Below are 16,212 nucleotides of genomic sequence, written 5' to 3'. Positions count from 1 at the left end.
TTTGATGACACACCGGTAAAGGAGCCGTTGCGCCTTATCACCACTAGCAGCGCTTTACAGTTCCACCCTTGGTTAAATATTTACCTCTTGGGTATACTTATAGTAACGAATTTCAAAACACTTTGTTACACTACCATTTAGGACTATAACGGACGGCTATGGATTGCAGAGGGCTTTAAAACTGCGGTACGGCATCTTATGACAACTGACTTTCCAACGATTGGGTTTTCAGTAAATTTAGCAAAGAAGCGCGGTTACGAAGCTAGCGGTGGTCCCGTCACTCGTTGCAATCTCCAAATGCCCCAACAGTTCCCCGGCTTCAGACAAATGGAGCCTCAATTGCAACATCAGTTTCCAGGGGCCATAAAATTGAGGTTCTTGACTCGTGACGTTGCTAGTACAACGACAATTTCTTTCACGGCTTCCCTCTGGCTTTCCTCACCAGTTCCCTGAGATCAGATTAGCGGAGATGTAGGGTCCGATTAATCAAGAATTTTTCCGTCAACTGATCAAGCGGCCAGTCACCAAATCAGTCCACAAGTCTGGTCTTGATCAAACAGTCTTCCTTGATTGCCCACCCGTTCCACGGATTCAGGCAATTAAAGTTCGGGTCAATGAGATCAATTAACGGTTCTAGTTAATGATAACTTATTTTTTTTATATTTAACCGCCGTCGACCTGTCTGTACTGAAAGTAAACGAAAAATCTACGGTAACAGCTATTATCCCAATTTACAATTTAAACTTGTAACGGTTACGGTTTTAATACTCTGAAGAGAACAAATACCGGACGGACGGTATGGGTCTATTTTTTACTTACTGGTATGCGGAGATAAGAATCTAAAAGATACGGAATCGAGTGTTGGTTCTAATGCCAATGACGATGCGATAAAAAATCAGGTGCTCGGTGCGCGGACGTATTTTATTACGAGAACCAAGTAGAGGAGGGAGCAGGAGAACCCACTCCTAGCGCCCACCGAACCATCGCAAAACGATTATCGGGTGGTTCCGAGTTTCCGTCGCCAACGTCGTGCGCTGCCAAGTCCCCGAAATGGTAGGAGCAAAGAATCACCCGTAGGTGCATCCAAAAATTAGTAACTTCGCTACATACTATCGAGTACATTTATTTTATTTCGGCGATTATGAAGGTTTCTTGACCATTGTGACGCATTATTTGAAAAAATAAACAATGTTGGATTTGTGAAGTAGTCCATTTTCCCAAAGTGGAGTTAAACTAAACTGGAACTAGTAAACTGTTTGTTGAATAACACAAAGTCGTCTCCACAGTAAATTTTCTTGGTCTTTTAAACTATAAAATTAGCCAATTAAATAGATACCAGAACGCCGAAATTATCAATAGGACTGGCATAATTTGATTCTAAGCTCGCCCAGCGCAGGACATAGAGCGAATTCTGGATTTTGGCTCCTGGAATTCTTTTCTTAGCTCCTGGTAAGTTAAGCTCCATGTTTGATGATAGTGATGTGGACAATCCCCTTGTTTACAAAAAGTGGGACATTGTTAGGGTGAAGCTGAGTTGAGCTGAGTTACTCGTGGCCTGGTGAAGTGAAAAATGAAGAGTATTTGCCCAGTGACTTACTAACAGATTTGTATGTTGTATTGTAAAGTTTTTTGAGGAAGACACTTATAAGTATATTAAACATGGGACAAATATTTATCCATATGGTTGTGACAAGAAAAATAACTATCAAAAAAGGAATGGGTGGATGAAGAAAGAACTAATGGTGACCCCAACATTTTAAATCAACCTGAATTTTTAACAAACAAGAAGATTAACTATGATAACATTTTTGGCACACCCACTCCTAAAAAAATGCCCAAGGATAAAAGATTAACTAATAAAAAGTATGTTTCAAAAGATGCGAAAGCTACCTTAATAACACTTCGACGTTTTATTACAAATGATTATTACAAATACTTACAAGTTGTGTTACAAGCAAACACACTATAATCAAACAGAATAACCGAAATACACGCAAAGCTGCCAATGTCCAAATAGGTTAGGTAGACCGTTGGTTTGTGTCAACAGTGTCAAAAAAAGTCAAGAGTTTTATTAAATAAATAAATAAATAAATAGATATTTGGCTGTTTGATAATTGACAGCATCTCCCGATCAGCTGATTACCAATAGCGGTCCTATTCGTTAATAAAAAATAAAAAAATGTTGACGGAAATCCAGGGCAGGACGTCCGATGGATGTCTATTTAATAAATAAGTCCTGTATTGGGAATTGTACCTCAATAGCCGTCACTGGACCTAAAATGGAAATCCATTAAACCTTGTGTGTTGTTTGAGTATTGATTGTAGCGCTAATTGGAATAACCAATCTGGTAATACGTGGATCAACTCATTTCATCCGTGGTCTCTATAGCGAATAGCGTTTGAAAACAAAGTGCAAATCGTGGGCAAATAATTTATGACGCAAAGTTGGTTGGCCTGATAATGTCAATTTAGGTAAAACAACCACCAAGTTAAAGTAGTCTCTTCTCAATGTTAAACTATGGTAATTATTGGTTAACTATTACAAAAGAATTTTATTACAAATAAAACTTTTTAAGTCCCGTTGCACGTTTACCAAGGATTTTCTGCCATATTTTACAAAGTCTTCTTTGTCGACCCCGCTAAATTTCGTGTTGAATTCCACGACTTCATTTACCGGCTTTACGAATTCGTTGTACATTGCTTTGCCTGGGATGTCAATCAGCGTAACTTTGACCACTTCCAAACCAATGACAGTGTAGGACATTTCACAATTTCATTCATAAATCTTAGCGGTTCGGTTTCCACATACGACAAATTAACTGTAACAAAAAAAATAATTAATAATAAGGTTTGCAGTATGAATAACATTGCGAGCCTTTGATCTTCAATTCCGAGCCACTCAGTTAAGTACTAGCCCATGAATGCGGCCGGAATTGACATTAAAAACGTTTTTTGACACTTAATAGGCACACCACCCCGCAGTGCTCCGTACTCTGCATTTGTTTGACCAGTTCTTTCATCTTATTGAAGGCTTCTAGCCTATGACATGGTTGTTCCCGGTTATCAGGATCCATGTGTGATCCGACCGGGCTAAGGGTCCCAGGCCCGCACTCACCCTCACGTTGATGACTTAACAGTAGAGGTCATCTGATGCCACAGTCTATTAGACCATGCACCGGTTGCAAAACGGTAAAAATCGAATTCTGCCGCTTTTCTGAGGATCTATCTGTAGGAGTATGAGCTTTTGATATGCGATATTCACTGTTCCTCAATCTGGATACCATTACTAATCTGGATTACCACCCTAATTCAAAGGTTTTTATGAAAAGTAGAGTTTATGACCAAGGTATGTAATGATTACATTAATTCAGGCATTTATCCAGGAGAATATAACTCTACTTCATATTTTTCTGATATTTTTTTTGTGTATTTGTTCTTATTCAGTGTTTCCTAAAGCAAAACCGCTCAACACAAGCTTAAAAATTATTATATCCGTGTTAACATGGCTGAAATGCATTAATTTGTTTAATAACAGAGTCGAGGTTTATTTACAACTGAAGATGTATGTGAGTGGTCACCGATGTTATGGTTACCATATCTGTTGCAAAAACCGGTCAGAAAGGGTCTTGTGGGAACACAGCATGAAACTGGAACCCTCTATAAACCAGAACCCGAGTATAAATGCGCAGACTGTTTGTTTTTGTTTTTCAAAAGAGCTCCATTGTAAAATTGTCACATCACATCAATTACCAGATGCAAATTGTGAGACTCACGTTATGCAAACTGATGTAAATGTGTCTTCTTTTAATCTAAAAAAGCACCCAGAAATACTTTCCATTTCCGAACCAATCTTAAGTGCAAACTGTTATTAAAACGAAAAACCAAACACCCATACCTCTGACAAAAAAGATCATTATAATATCAACCATGACTTGGAAAACTATTCAAAAAAAGATGATTATCATTGCAAGTTCTGTAATAAATGCTTTCATACCCAACCTGACTTTAACACACATTTTAAAATAAAAATTATTATAATTTATTATTTTTAAGGCTTTTAAATGTAAACATTGTGAAAATGCTTTGAGCATTTTTCTACTTTAAATTCTCATATTCACACTTGTAAAAAGCCATTTAAATGCAGATTGTCATGTGTCAAAGAATGTTTTGCGAAAGTTTCTATTTCAAATCATATTAAAGGTCACATTGGTAAAACGCCATTTAAATGTAAAATATGTTGTAAATATTTTGTGGAAATTTCTACTTTAATTAATCATATTAGGGAAATCAAATAGACAGAATAGGGTTCACACCATTGGAAAATAATTTTAATGTAAAATAAAACTTTTCTATTAACTAATCTTTTTTCTTTAACCCACTGTGCATAACAAGACAAACCAGACAATCCCGTTACCTCTTTCCCACTGCCACCCTACTAGAACACTTTAACTAAGATTTTTTTTTTTTTTTTTTTTGTAAATTAATTGTAAATAATTAGAAATAAGTTAACATGTATACTAAAACCATAAAAAAATCCCACTGTAAACATAGGCAGAAAGACCAAGTGGTCGATAGCCTTTTTTCTATCGAAAATAAAGATTGTTTATATATATATATATACAGGGTGTCCGGAAAATACGTGTACAACGTTTGACAACAGACTCCTGACGTCAAAATATGTCGATCTAAGCCGACTTAGTTATATCCAAAATTGTCTCGTTTAGCCGGTAGAGGGCGTCAAAAATTTGTAAAAATATTGGTTTTTTACTAAATTACGTGAAAACCTGCTAATCGATTTTAATGAATTTTAGTATGTAGACTAATACTATAAAATGACGTTTTCTAGTAGTATAGTCACCGGCTGTAAATAAGTGGACGTGTTATAAAGGTGATATAATACGTCAACATTTCTCCTAATTTTTTATATGAACGGCGTTATGACAACCCAGATATTTTTGTCGAGTGACCGGAAGTATTTTGAAGCTATTTTACCTCTTTAATATTTTCCGTTGGATGAGCTGTTTCGCCAGAAAAAAAATATTTACAATATTTAGTATTAATAGTAATAATATTAAAAATACCTGTAACAATAATTTTTTAAGTGACCTAGTTGCTATGGCATTTAATAATTTGACAATTATTGACAAATTGTCACCAGTCTATGAAATTTACTCAAGTATACGATCAACATTCTTGAATTACAAGTTCATTTTACCATTAAAAATGGACAATTATACAAACTCTGAGAAGGTTGACATGCTCCTGGTATACGGGTTTTGTCAAGGAAATGGGCGTCAGAGTGTTAGGGTTTACATGGAGAGTTTTCCTAACCGTCGAATACCAAACCACCAAACATTTGCCAATATCGAGCGTCATCTTCGAGAAACGGGCAGGTTTGAGAAAAACTTTGAAGGCAGGGGTCGTATGCGAACAACTCGAACTGTGGAAACAGAAGAGAACATTCTGGAAAGAGTCGAAGAAGAACCAAGTACCAGTACCCGTCGCTTAGAACGTGAGTTACATGTTCCTAAAACGATTATCAATGAGGTTTTAAAAGAACAGTTATTACATCCTTATCACGTGCAAAAAGTCCAGGAACTTTTACCGACTGATCCCCCCATGCGGCTTACATTTTGTCAAATTATTAGAAACAAAAGAATCCGTGATCCAAATTTTTGTAGAACAATTATGTTTACTGACGAGGCGTGCTTTACAAGATCTGGAGTAACCAATCTGCACAACGAACATATTTATTCCGATGAAAATCCACATGCCATTAAAGTTGCACATCATCAGCATCAATTTAAATTAAATATTTGGGCAGGTATTATTGATCGCTACCTTATTGGTCCCATTGTTATTCCAGACAGGTTAGATGGAAATATTTATTTAAATTTTTCGCAAGACACATTACCAATTCTTCTGGAAAATTTGCCAATTTTACTTCGGAGGCAAATGTGGTATATGCATGATGGTGCCCCGCCCCATTTTTCCGTTGCCGTTCGGCAATACTTACATCATCAATATCCCAACCGATGGATTGCAAGGGGCAATGATGCACCAGTAAAATGGCCACCACGTTCTCCTGAGTTAAATATGTGTGACTTCTTTTTGTGGGGAGCTATTAAAACAGAAGTTTACAATACTCCTGTAAACACACGTGATGATTTATTGCAGCGGATTTTAAATGCAGGCAACCATTTTAATAACCCCGAGACATTAGATAGGGTACAATTTCATTTCTTAAAGAGTATTGATAAGTGTATTCAGCAAGATGGCGGTCATTTTACACATTTGCTTAAGTAATGTTTTTGGTTTACTTAGTTTCTTACAATAAATAATTTCAACTTTATTATACCTACTTTGATGTATGCAGGTAATTGTAAATTTTTTTTTTCTGGCGGAACAGCTCATCCACCGAGAAATATTAAAGAGGTAAAATAGCTTCAAAATACTTCCGGTCACTCGACAAAAATATCTGGGTTGTCATAACGCCGTTCATATAAAAAATGAGGAGAAATGTTGACGTATTATATCACTTTTATAACACTTCCACTTATTTACAGCCGGTGACTATACTACTAGAAAACGTCATTTTATAGTATTAGTCTACATACTAAAATTCATTAAAATCCATTAGCAGGTTTTCACGTAATTTAGTAAAAAACCAATATTTTTACAAATTTTTGACGCCCTCTACCGGCTAAACGAGACAATTTTGGATATAACTAAGTCGGCTTAGATCGACATATTTTGACGTCAGGAGTCTGTCGTCAAACGTTGTACACGTATTTTCCGGACACCCTGTATATAAAACTTTTCTCCTAATTATTTTAAGTAAACATTTAAGTTGTTTATACATTTTTGTACAGCATCAGCTCACAGAACAGTACCCTTACCCAGCTATGTTTTTGTTTGTGTTTTGATTGGCTCGTAAACGCTTCTTAATGTCGACGTCGATTTGACAAATATTTGCGTTTTTTGGCAATTTTTACAGGAGACACAAACCGATAGTATGCCAAGATATTATTAGTATTGTCACGAAGGAAATAAATCAAATTTATTTCACTCAAACGGAAACATTAAAAAATGTGGAATTTATATTACTTGAGCGGAAACATTTAAATGTGTGGAATCGCGAGTGTCAAACCCTCCAGAAAGCTGCCCTCCTAATTGTTTAACAAATGTAAGTATGTATTTGTTATTGTAATATTTTGTGCATGTAAAAGGTATTGTTTAAAGTGTTACTTTGGGAATTATGTTTGAAGGTTTTATTCCGATTCACTAAGTTGATAAACCAACCATCTTGTCAATTAGTTTTAACTCTCATTTAGTTATTAAATTATATTTTTCTACCAAGTGGTTTGATTCTACCTCTGAAACAAGATCTCGGTAAAGGCGTTTATTAAAGTAATAAACGCACGTCTCGTTTAACTTGTTGGGCCAAAAGGGCTTTACAATTTAAATGTGACATTTGGTGGAGGAGCCGGCCTTGCGTCAGAATGACATTTGGTAGAATTTGCCGTATTTCAGAACGCCGTTTGGTAGAGTTGTTTCAGGTAGATGAAAAACATTGTTAAAAAAAAAAGTGAATTTTAAACCAGAAAAAATACCTCCTACATTGTTATTTTGAATATTTGTTTGCTAAATTGTTAAAAGCAAGGCAGTATTACTGAAACGATCTTGTCTTATGTTAAAAAAGTCAAGAAATTAATGGCTAATATAACTTTACGTACAGCACTGGCCGAACAAAAAGCCCCGGCCATCCCTAAATTTACGTGTCCACCTACGTTTAATCCATCAAGTGATTGCCCCATTACATTTTTAAATAAATATGAAAAGTCCGCAAGATTAAACAACTGGACTTATTCTTTAAAGATTTCATATTTTAATAATTATTTGGACGGACCAGCACAAGTTTGGTATCAAAAATATGTAAATGATCCAAAAAATTTCTTTAATACTTGGGCAATAATTCGAACAGATTATCTAAAAGAATTCGCAGGTGGCCAGCCATTTCGTAAACTGAAATTTAGATTAAACACGCGTAAACATCGGGACAATGAAGACATGAAAACTTATTATTATGACTTACTTACCTTGGCAAATGAAATTAGCCCAGATATGTCTTTTGAAATTTTTAGAGATTATTTTGAAAACGGTTTAAATCCGTCGTGTTTTCAAATGTATTATTTGCTAAGCTCTAATAATAAAAATTTGAGTAATTTAAACCAACTAGTCTTGAAAATAAGTGATATTAAAGAGCGTGTATTATTTAGTCAAATGAATCGGCAAAGTAAATTTTACATTTCGGACGGAATGAATTTTCGGTCTCGTAATGATCGGTTGAAAAACAAATTTGATAAATTCGGTGCTAATCGCACTTGGTCAAATAAGTATTCTAAAAATTGTGAATTTCAGTCCAACAATCATTGTGGAAATAATAATTACAAAGAGACCAAGTTAAACTTTAAAAAAAAGCAAAATTATTCTGGGTTTGATCAAAATCGAGGTATAAGAAATAGTAATACCAGAAATAATTATTCATCAAAATGTTAAAAATTTTAATCGAGGTAGCAAGAAGTTTTACAATTTTGGACAAAATACGTTTTTTTCTACACATCAGAATCCTAGTAAATGTGAAAACTCAATGTTAAGTGTCGATGAAGTTGCTCTAAACTCGACAAACAGTAAAGATAGCAATTTATTATTATTAGACAATTTGTTTGATGTAATTTTAGACACAGGATGTAAACAAAATTTAATTGATTTAAATCTTATAACTAACATGTCTTTATCATCAGAGAAAATCCAATTAACTTCAGTAGGAGGTTATACTGTTAACCCAGTTGGTACTTCAAAAGTAACTCTAAAAATTAACAACATAAAGTTGGATATTGAAGCATTAGTAGTGAAAAATCTTTCTAAACCTCTAATTTTGGGACATAATTTTTTATCGAATTTTAACGCAAAGATTGATTACAATAAAAATATTTTGAGCTTTTCAACCAACAACAACGATAAAGTAACAGTTAATCTCAATCGACCTGATTTAGATGTTACATCTAAAAACCAAGTTCAGAAAGAGTATCTAATGGGTGTAGAAATTTCTGACATCGAAAAAACAGTAAAACCTGTAATAAAATTAAAAGTTGCTCGAAAGTATATTGTAAAACCAAATAAGCAAATAACGTTACGGTTGAAAACCTCGAATAATATGCCTGATTTAACGAAATGCAATTTTATTAAAAGAGACAGTTATTTATGTCCAAGAAATCTGTGTGTAGACACACCATTTTTTCAATATGGGCACAATTTATACATGAAAATTGTCACTAAGGGATTTAGAACAGTTCCTGTTTTAAAGCATTCTGTTATAGGTAAATTCGACGTTAATGAATCAATCAATACAAATACGACAAAGGATTCAATGTTTTACATAACAGAAAAACGTGGGTCAAAAAATGATAAGTTTCAGTCCGATTTTCCTATTCAATCGAAAATGTTACATCCTTATTTACAGACAAGTAACATAAATGAAATCGATAATATTGATTATCGAAGGAAAGTTGCAATGTTTAAACCAACTCGTAAAACTTTACACCAAAATAGAGACACAGCTGACCAAGTCGAATTAAAAAATGTAACATTCCCTGTATCCCAATTTTGTGGATTACAATATTCAAAGCAAAATGTGTGCTTTTAGCATTTCTATTTAGTAGAAGTTTGTATAAAATTTAAGCTACCAAAGAAAAAAATCAAATAGTTTGGAGAAAAAATTGAATTTTACATACTGCAGCATGCTATTAAATTAATTTTTACATGTCTTCTAAATCGGAAGTTAAAAATAAAATCCACAATGTAAAACAGCGGATTGTGTTATTTCGATGTCGAGGTCAAGCATTCCCGATAACGACAAAAAATGTGCCGATGCGCTAAATGAAAAAAAGAAATGTCGACAAATAATTTTTTACTTATTATGTCTAAGTACCAGCTTTAAATAAAAGCATAGTGCAGAGTTAAAAGAGGATTTCGATATGTTTCCACCGTTGAAAACGAACAGTACATAATAAACCGAAGGTTATTATTTGGTTGCTTGCAAACATCGCGACATTAGTGGAAAATAAAGTAAAGCAGACTAATTAGTTCTGTTTGACGCCGCGTGCCGGTGTGACCGACTTGCTTTATTGCACTCGTCTAGTCGGATCGCCGCGAAGGTGTCGATCAGGAAACTGATGATTGATGAATTTTAATGTTTTAATATATATTTTTTTTAAATGCACATGAAATTATACCTATATGAAATAACAAGTCGAAATGTTGAATTTGATTTTACTATGGAAAAAATGACAACTGATTTAAAAAGTGACTCAAGTTTTTTTTTTTAATACGAATGGTAAATGATACATTTGTAATAAAGTATTTTTGAAGTGATATTTAACACATTCAACACACATACTACTCGAATGAGACGATAAGACCCACACATCATGATAATGTGACTTTACTTTTAATTTATTTCAGCTGAATTTCAACCTGTTAAATAATTTTAACCTGCTATTTAATTGAGGTGAAAAACGCTAGGTGAGCGTAATACCTTATTATGTAAGTGGCACATAGAGTTTGTTTCTTTAACCGACCCATTGTAATGAGTTTTATGAGTAATAAAGTTTCAACTTACATGCAGTTGAACTATTTTTGGTGCATCTGTACGAAGATGTCCAGCTCAAGATTCATAATTAAATGAAATAAATATTGAATTGCCAATGAAAAAATATTGGTATCTTTTATAAAGGAGTAATTTAAATACTCAAGAATTCAACAGGAAAAACAGTATAATTCAATGTTGGTAGGAGTATTAGCTCTCAAAGTAGTTGTTTCTGATTTTTTCCCTTCTCAGTTGAGAAGTTTCTGATACAGAAAGGTCTGTACATGTTGAGAGATATTTGTTTTAGTGCCACACAGCAATACTATTTGCTGTTATCAATGTTAGGGCGGTGCATGAACTTTTCTTAAGGAACAAACCAAAAGAATTTTTGAATGCGAAATTAGTAGCAGGCTGAAATGATTGTGTGTATGCTAAACCTTATACATACGTTTATTAAGTTTTGAAAATTGGGTCTTTGAAGCAAATCGATACTGGACTTCTTTAAACTCGGATATAAAAGGTCCATATAAAGTAGCTAAATTTGTCAACATTTTCAGGCAACGGAGATTCCTATTCCTGACAGCAACCGGTTATACGTTATCCTGGAAATTTGCGTATTAGTTGCTTTAATCGTTTACCTTAATTCCGTTTATAGGATCGTCTCATTACGATGTACAAATTGTACAAATTTCTAGCAGACTGACTACGACTTCTTTTTGAAACAAATATTGAACTGCTGAATAATTCAGAGTTACAAGTTACAAGCCCGATAAAGTAAAAATGCTCATAATTAAGTTATAAAAATGATTTACTTTTACTTGCTTAAATGAATTATCCTACAGTAGGATATATTTTGTTTTTTGTGCACATGAAAAAATAGGATATATAGGTACGTACCTAACCAATTGATTATGTAATTCTTTTCTTATGCCGCAGGCAGATGTTGATCACTTTGTTATTTAAGTCATCGTGGTAACGACGCGTCTAAAAAACTGCGTATGGATAAATATCATTGTAATTCCATTTTGACATGCAATTTTTTAGCATATGAGAATAATTAAGAAAAATGGCCATTGTTATTATAAAAGTTAAAAAGTGTACACTTGAGTTTTATATCGTGATTTTTCATTGTATGAGTAGATGGATTAATTGAAGACTTTATTAAATAAAACTGGGGTAATTACTTATTGAACATTGGCACATAAAGACTGTATTGCACGGTCAAGATACTACTTATTATGCTAATTTTTATACTATTTGGAAAATAGTAAGACAATACATGGTATATTATGAATTATACCACACGAAGTAAAGAGTTACAAAAACACATCAGCTCTTGGACTAAAGCAAAAGCGTACATCGCTTATTTCTACTTCGTCCGGCTGATAATCCGAATGATGACAAACTTTTGCCTTGATTGAGTTTAGTAAGGCAAAGTGAAACTAAGACAAACAATGCAAATTTGTGGTAATGAAATAATCAGAGTTTTTTTTAATACGCCAGAAAGGATTTAAGTTAATCATTTAATACTTGCGTTTGCATACTAATAACATATTTTTATTTTTGCAGAAATCAATGAGGAAAAAGCATTTGATTGAGGACATTACATCCAATTTTTGATAATAAATTCTTCTCCAAAAGGATGTAAAGTTAATTAGAAACGGTTAATGTTTCTGTATTTTTTGAAACAGGCAAATACGTTCTACTTTCCATAACATGAAAACTAGAGCGTCTTATACTTACGGAGTTCAAACTTTTTAGTTTCAGGACCGGATTCCTGATTATTTTTACATGTCAATTTACTTTATAAAGTAATACGCAAGACTGCATGCAAATTAGAAGTTGAATATAAGTATATTAGGCCTTAATGAACGCATATTAACCTTTGTTCTTGTTTTCATTACATCTAAACAAACCACTTGAGGGAGCCATAAGGAGCCAATGTACTAAGTGACGCTGTGCAAAGCCAGTATTGGAAGACCAATAAATATGACCCTTAATCTTATCACCAACGTCAACCACGTGATGTTAATGGAACCTAAGCAGGAAGGACTATGAAATGGACATTGTTAGACTTCAACTATTGTACTATTTGGTGACCAGTGAGGAACAATGGGTTAAGTCATGGACAGGACAATTTGTGATTTTGACAAAACATTTTCGTGCAGACTGTGGCGCAATACAAATCGCAAAATCAGAACTGCGTGGTGCTGTTTTAATGTCACGAAGGATAATAAATCAAATTTATTACTTGAGCGGAAACATTAAAATTGTGGAATGCGGTCAGAGTGCAACTGCACTTATGATGCATTTGCTGAATTGCGAAATATGTGGAATGTTTTCCAAGTACCGAGGGTCGAAAGGTCGTCACGAGTTGTCGGCTAGACGAGACCAGGTCTGGGAATTTTGATTGGTGGAACCAGTGTCTGGAATGCTATAAAAAGGAAGTTGTACCCTAGAGAGGGGTTCAGTTCAATTCATTCCAGTCAGTCCAGTTTTGCTGTGCACCACGTTAGTGACCGAACCGCAAATGTCAATTAGACATGTCCGTAACGCTCAAGTAAAGTTATTCGTGAACGCGCTCCAAGTGACAAGCCTCTTTCCTCCCAAGATTCTGTCTTCTATAGAGATGTAAGTATGTTTATTGTACTTCTATGTTGTGTATTGATTTACGCCTGGTTTATTATGATTTTATTGGAAGTTAGTAACGTTTTCGTTGGGTTAGGAAACCTGTTATTTTATTAGTTAGTAAGTTAGGTGTTGTTAGTTTAAGGTACTTATTTAATAGAACTTGATGGTAGAGTTAACTGTGTTTTATTTTTACGCTAAAACGAGATCCCAGGCAAATAAGTTGAATTAAAATTCAACACGTCACGCTAGTGATGGATGCGCCATGGTGGAGGCGCAGGTTTCAGGGTAAAAAAACATAATTTTTATATTTTAAAAAAAATCGTTCTATTTAAAATGGGGGGTTCTTCATCAAAAGAAGAAGAAATTATTATTTCTCAAGCGGGTAATAGCGGAGGTATTTCTAATAAAGCGCCTCAAGAAAAAGATAATTCATGGTCAGCTAAGGAAATTTTAATTATTATTTTTTTGTGCATGGGGGTATTAATGCTGGTGTATTTTAATATTAGGAAGATTATTAGTTTGATGAATAAGCAAATTCGCAAAGAAATTGCTAGGAATAATCAAATTGTTTAAGATAATCGTTTAAATTTTGTCCGAAAACTTGAAAAATCGAAATAATTAAAAATACTACCAAACATTTCATATTAATTTAACATGAGTGAACCAAGTGACAAATCACGAGTACGAACTCGCAGTAGAGCTCAAAGTGTATCAGACAAAGAAAAATTTGTTTTGCAACAAGCACTAGCCCAAGGGAAAAACCCCGAAAAAGTCTTAAAAGAGTTGAGAGAGTTTAAACCCGTACATCATAGCTCAACTGTCGGTTCCCCTGCTTCTGTAGTTGACTTCAGAAGTTGACAAAACAGCTTCTATTGGCAGTTTAACAAGTAGTGAGGACGAGAACAGCCCTTTCGAAAAAACTGTCGTAAGTGCTCAAATTGAAACCCCGCGAATTCAAACAACCAAAGCTTCGACTTCCCAAGTTTAGAAAACTAAAGATTCCAAAGCAGGATCACGATCCCCAGAACAGTTTTTTAAGCCAAGAGCTTCATTGAGTAGGACTCCGCCTAAACCGCGAGAAACAGAAGAGCCTTGGCAAGAAAGTCCCTTAGAAGTGGTAGTGCCAAAGCCTACCTCATCCCGCCCCACAGATTTATTACAAGGTTGTAATAATCCTTGACCACCCCCTGTAATGTGAGAGAGAAACAGTGTGATACGTCTTAACAATACGGCAGCAATGGCTAACATGACTTTACAGGTAGCCTTGGCTGAGCCAAAAACTCCAGCCACACCAAAGTTTACATGCCCACCTACATTTAACCCATCTATAGACTCTCCCATTATTTTTGTGAATAAATATGAAAAAGCAGCGATTGCAAACAGCTGGTCGGAAAACCACAAAATTTCCTACTTAGCAAATTTCTTGGAAGGCCCGGCTCAGACTTGGTTTGATGGTTATATTAACGAACCGGCGAACCAGGCAAAAACATGGACGAATATAACAACAGACTTTTTAAAAGAATTTTCTGGTGAACAGCCACTAAGAAAATTAAAGTTTCGATTAAATACACGAAAACATCAAGACAATGAGGATGTTAAAAAATATTATTTTGATTTACTTGCGTTGGCAACAGAAATTGACCCGACCATGTCTTTTGACACTTTTAGGGAGCATTTTGAAAATGGTTTACATCCATACTATGAAATGTATTACTTGCTGAGTTCAGGTAATCAAAATTTTAATAACTTAAAACAGCTAGTGTAAAAGCTGAGTGACATTAAAGAGAGAACCCTTGTGAATCAGATGACACGTGATACGGCACTGCTTTCCGTGTCCGATGCGTTAAATAATGAGAATCAAATAGTCAGGAGCGGACTAGGAAATACAAAAAATTTTCCACGCAAAGATGGCAATCCAAATAGAAATCGAGTCTATTATAATAGTAATAGCACAAGGAGAAATTTCGTAGATAACAGGAATGTCGCCAGTAACGGTCCGAACAGGAATTTTGTCAATTATCGTGGAAATTTTACAAGAAATATGCCACCAAGGAACAATGCCGTTAATAATGATTCAAATAATGGCGGTCAACGGCCATATTACCAAAATCGGGATATACAAAGGAATAGAAATAATGAGTACAGAGGTCCAAACTATGGAAACAGAGCACCTTACCGAAATCAAGGTAATAGCTATTTACCTAATACAAGAACACACGATGGACGCATTAAATGCATTAATTGCAAAAGAGTAGGGCATGCATCATGCAACGGGAATGCAAACAGTTCCAGAAATAATTCAGATAACCGTCAAAATGATCGGGTATATCAAAACCCAAACGAAAGAGGACAATTTCGTCAATAGGAAGCCCTAACGAGATTGTCCACCTGTCATCAAAGGGCGTCAAAGGAGGGTTATTGTATGTGCATTTAAAAGTAAATAATCAAGAAAATGTAAATGTCGTTCTAGACACCGGAGCGTGTAAAAATATTGTGGATTTAAATTATATTAATAACATGTATCCTTTGGAAAATGATGTTGAATTAATTACGGCAGGCAGTTACCCTCTTACACCTATTGGAAATTCACAAGTGACGATTGAAATTAATAATAAAGAGATATGCGCTGAAGCATTAGTGGTTAAAAATTTGTCCAAAGCTCTAATTTTGGGACATAACTTTTTGGCGGCGACAAAGTCAGTCATTGACTATAATAACAATAAAGTGACATTTCGGACAAATTGATCCTAAATTTTGGGGATTATGATTCAACTGAAGAATGCGAGCCACAGCAAGATTTGTTCGTAAACATAGCAAACGAGCCAACAGTAAATTCCCTGAAAATTACCGTCGCCAGCGATTATGTGTTAAAGCCCGGAAATGATATAATTACCCGATTGAACTTGAACCTACGACCTGAGAAAGACAGTTTT

The 16,212-nt window shown here is 34.6% G+C and overlaps 1 long non-coding RNA gene across 1 annotated transcript in view; it reads right to left on the bottom strand.

Annotated features, from left to right (window-relative positions):
• Window positions 1–6,435: 6,435 nt before the first annotated feature.
• LOC145736595 (uncharacterized) overlaps window positions 6,436–16,212 on the bottom strand; it is a 259,716-nt gene continuing 249,939 nt past the window's right edge. The window contains exon 2 of the long non-coding RNA XR_014180033.1: window positions 6,436–6,821. This is a non-coding gene — a long non-coding RNA (uncharacterized LOC145736595). The remainder of the gene's footprint in view (window positions 6,822–16,212) is intronic.

The sequence above is a fragment of the Ips typographus genome, linkage group LG12 (assembly GCF_016097725.1).
Source record: "Ips typographus isolate SLU linkage group LG12, UJ_Ityp_2.0, whole genome shotgun sequence".
Classification (NCBI taxonomy): Eukaryota; Metazoa; Arthropoda; class Insecta; order Coleoptera; family Curculionidae; genus Ips; species Ips typographus.
This window is presented reverse-complemented; position numbering and strand designations above follow the sequence as displayed.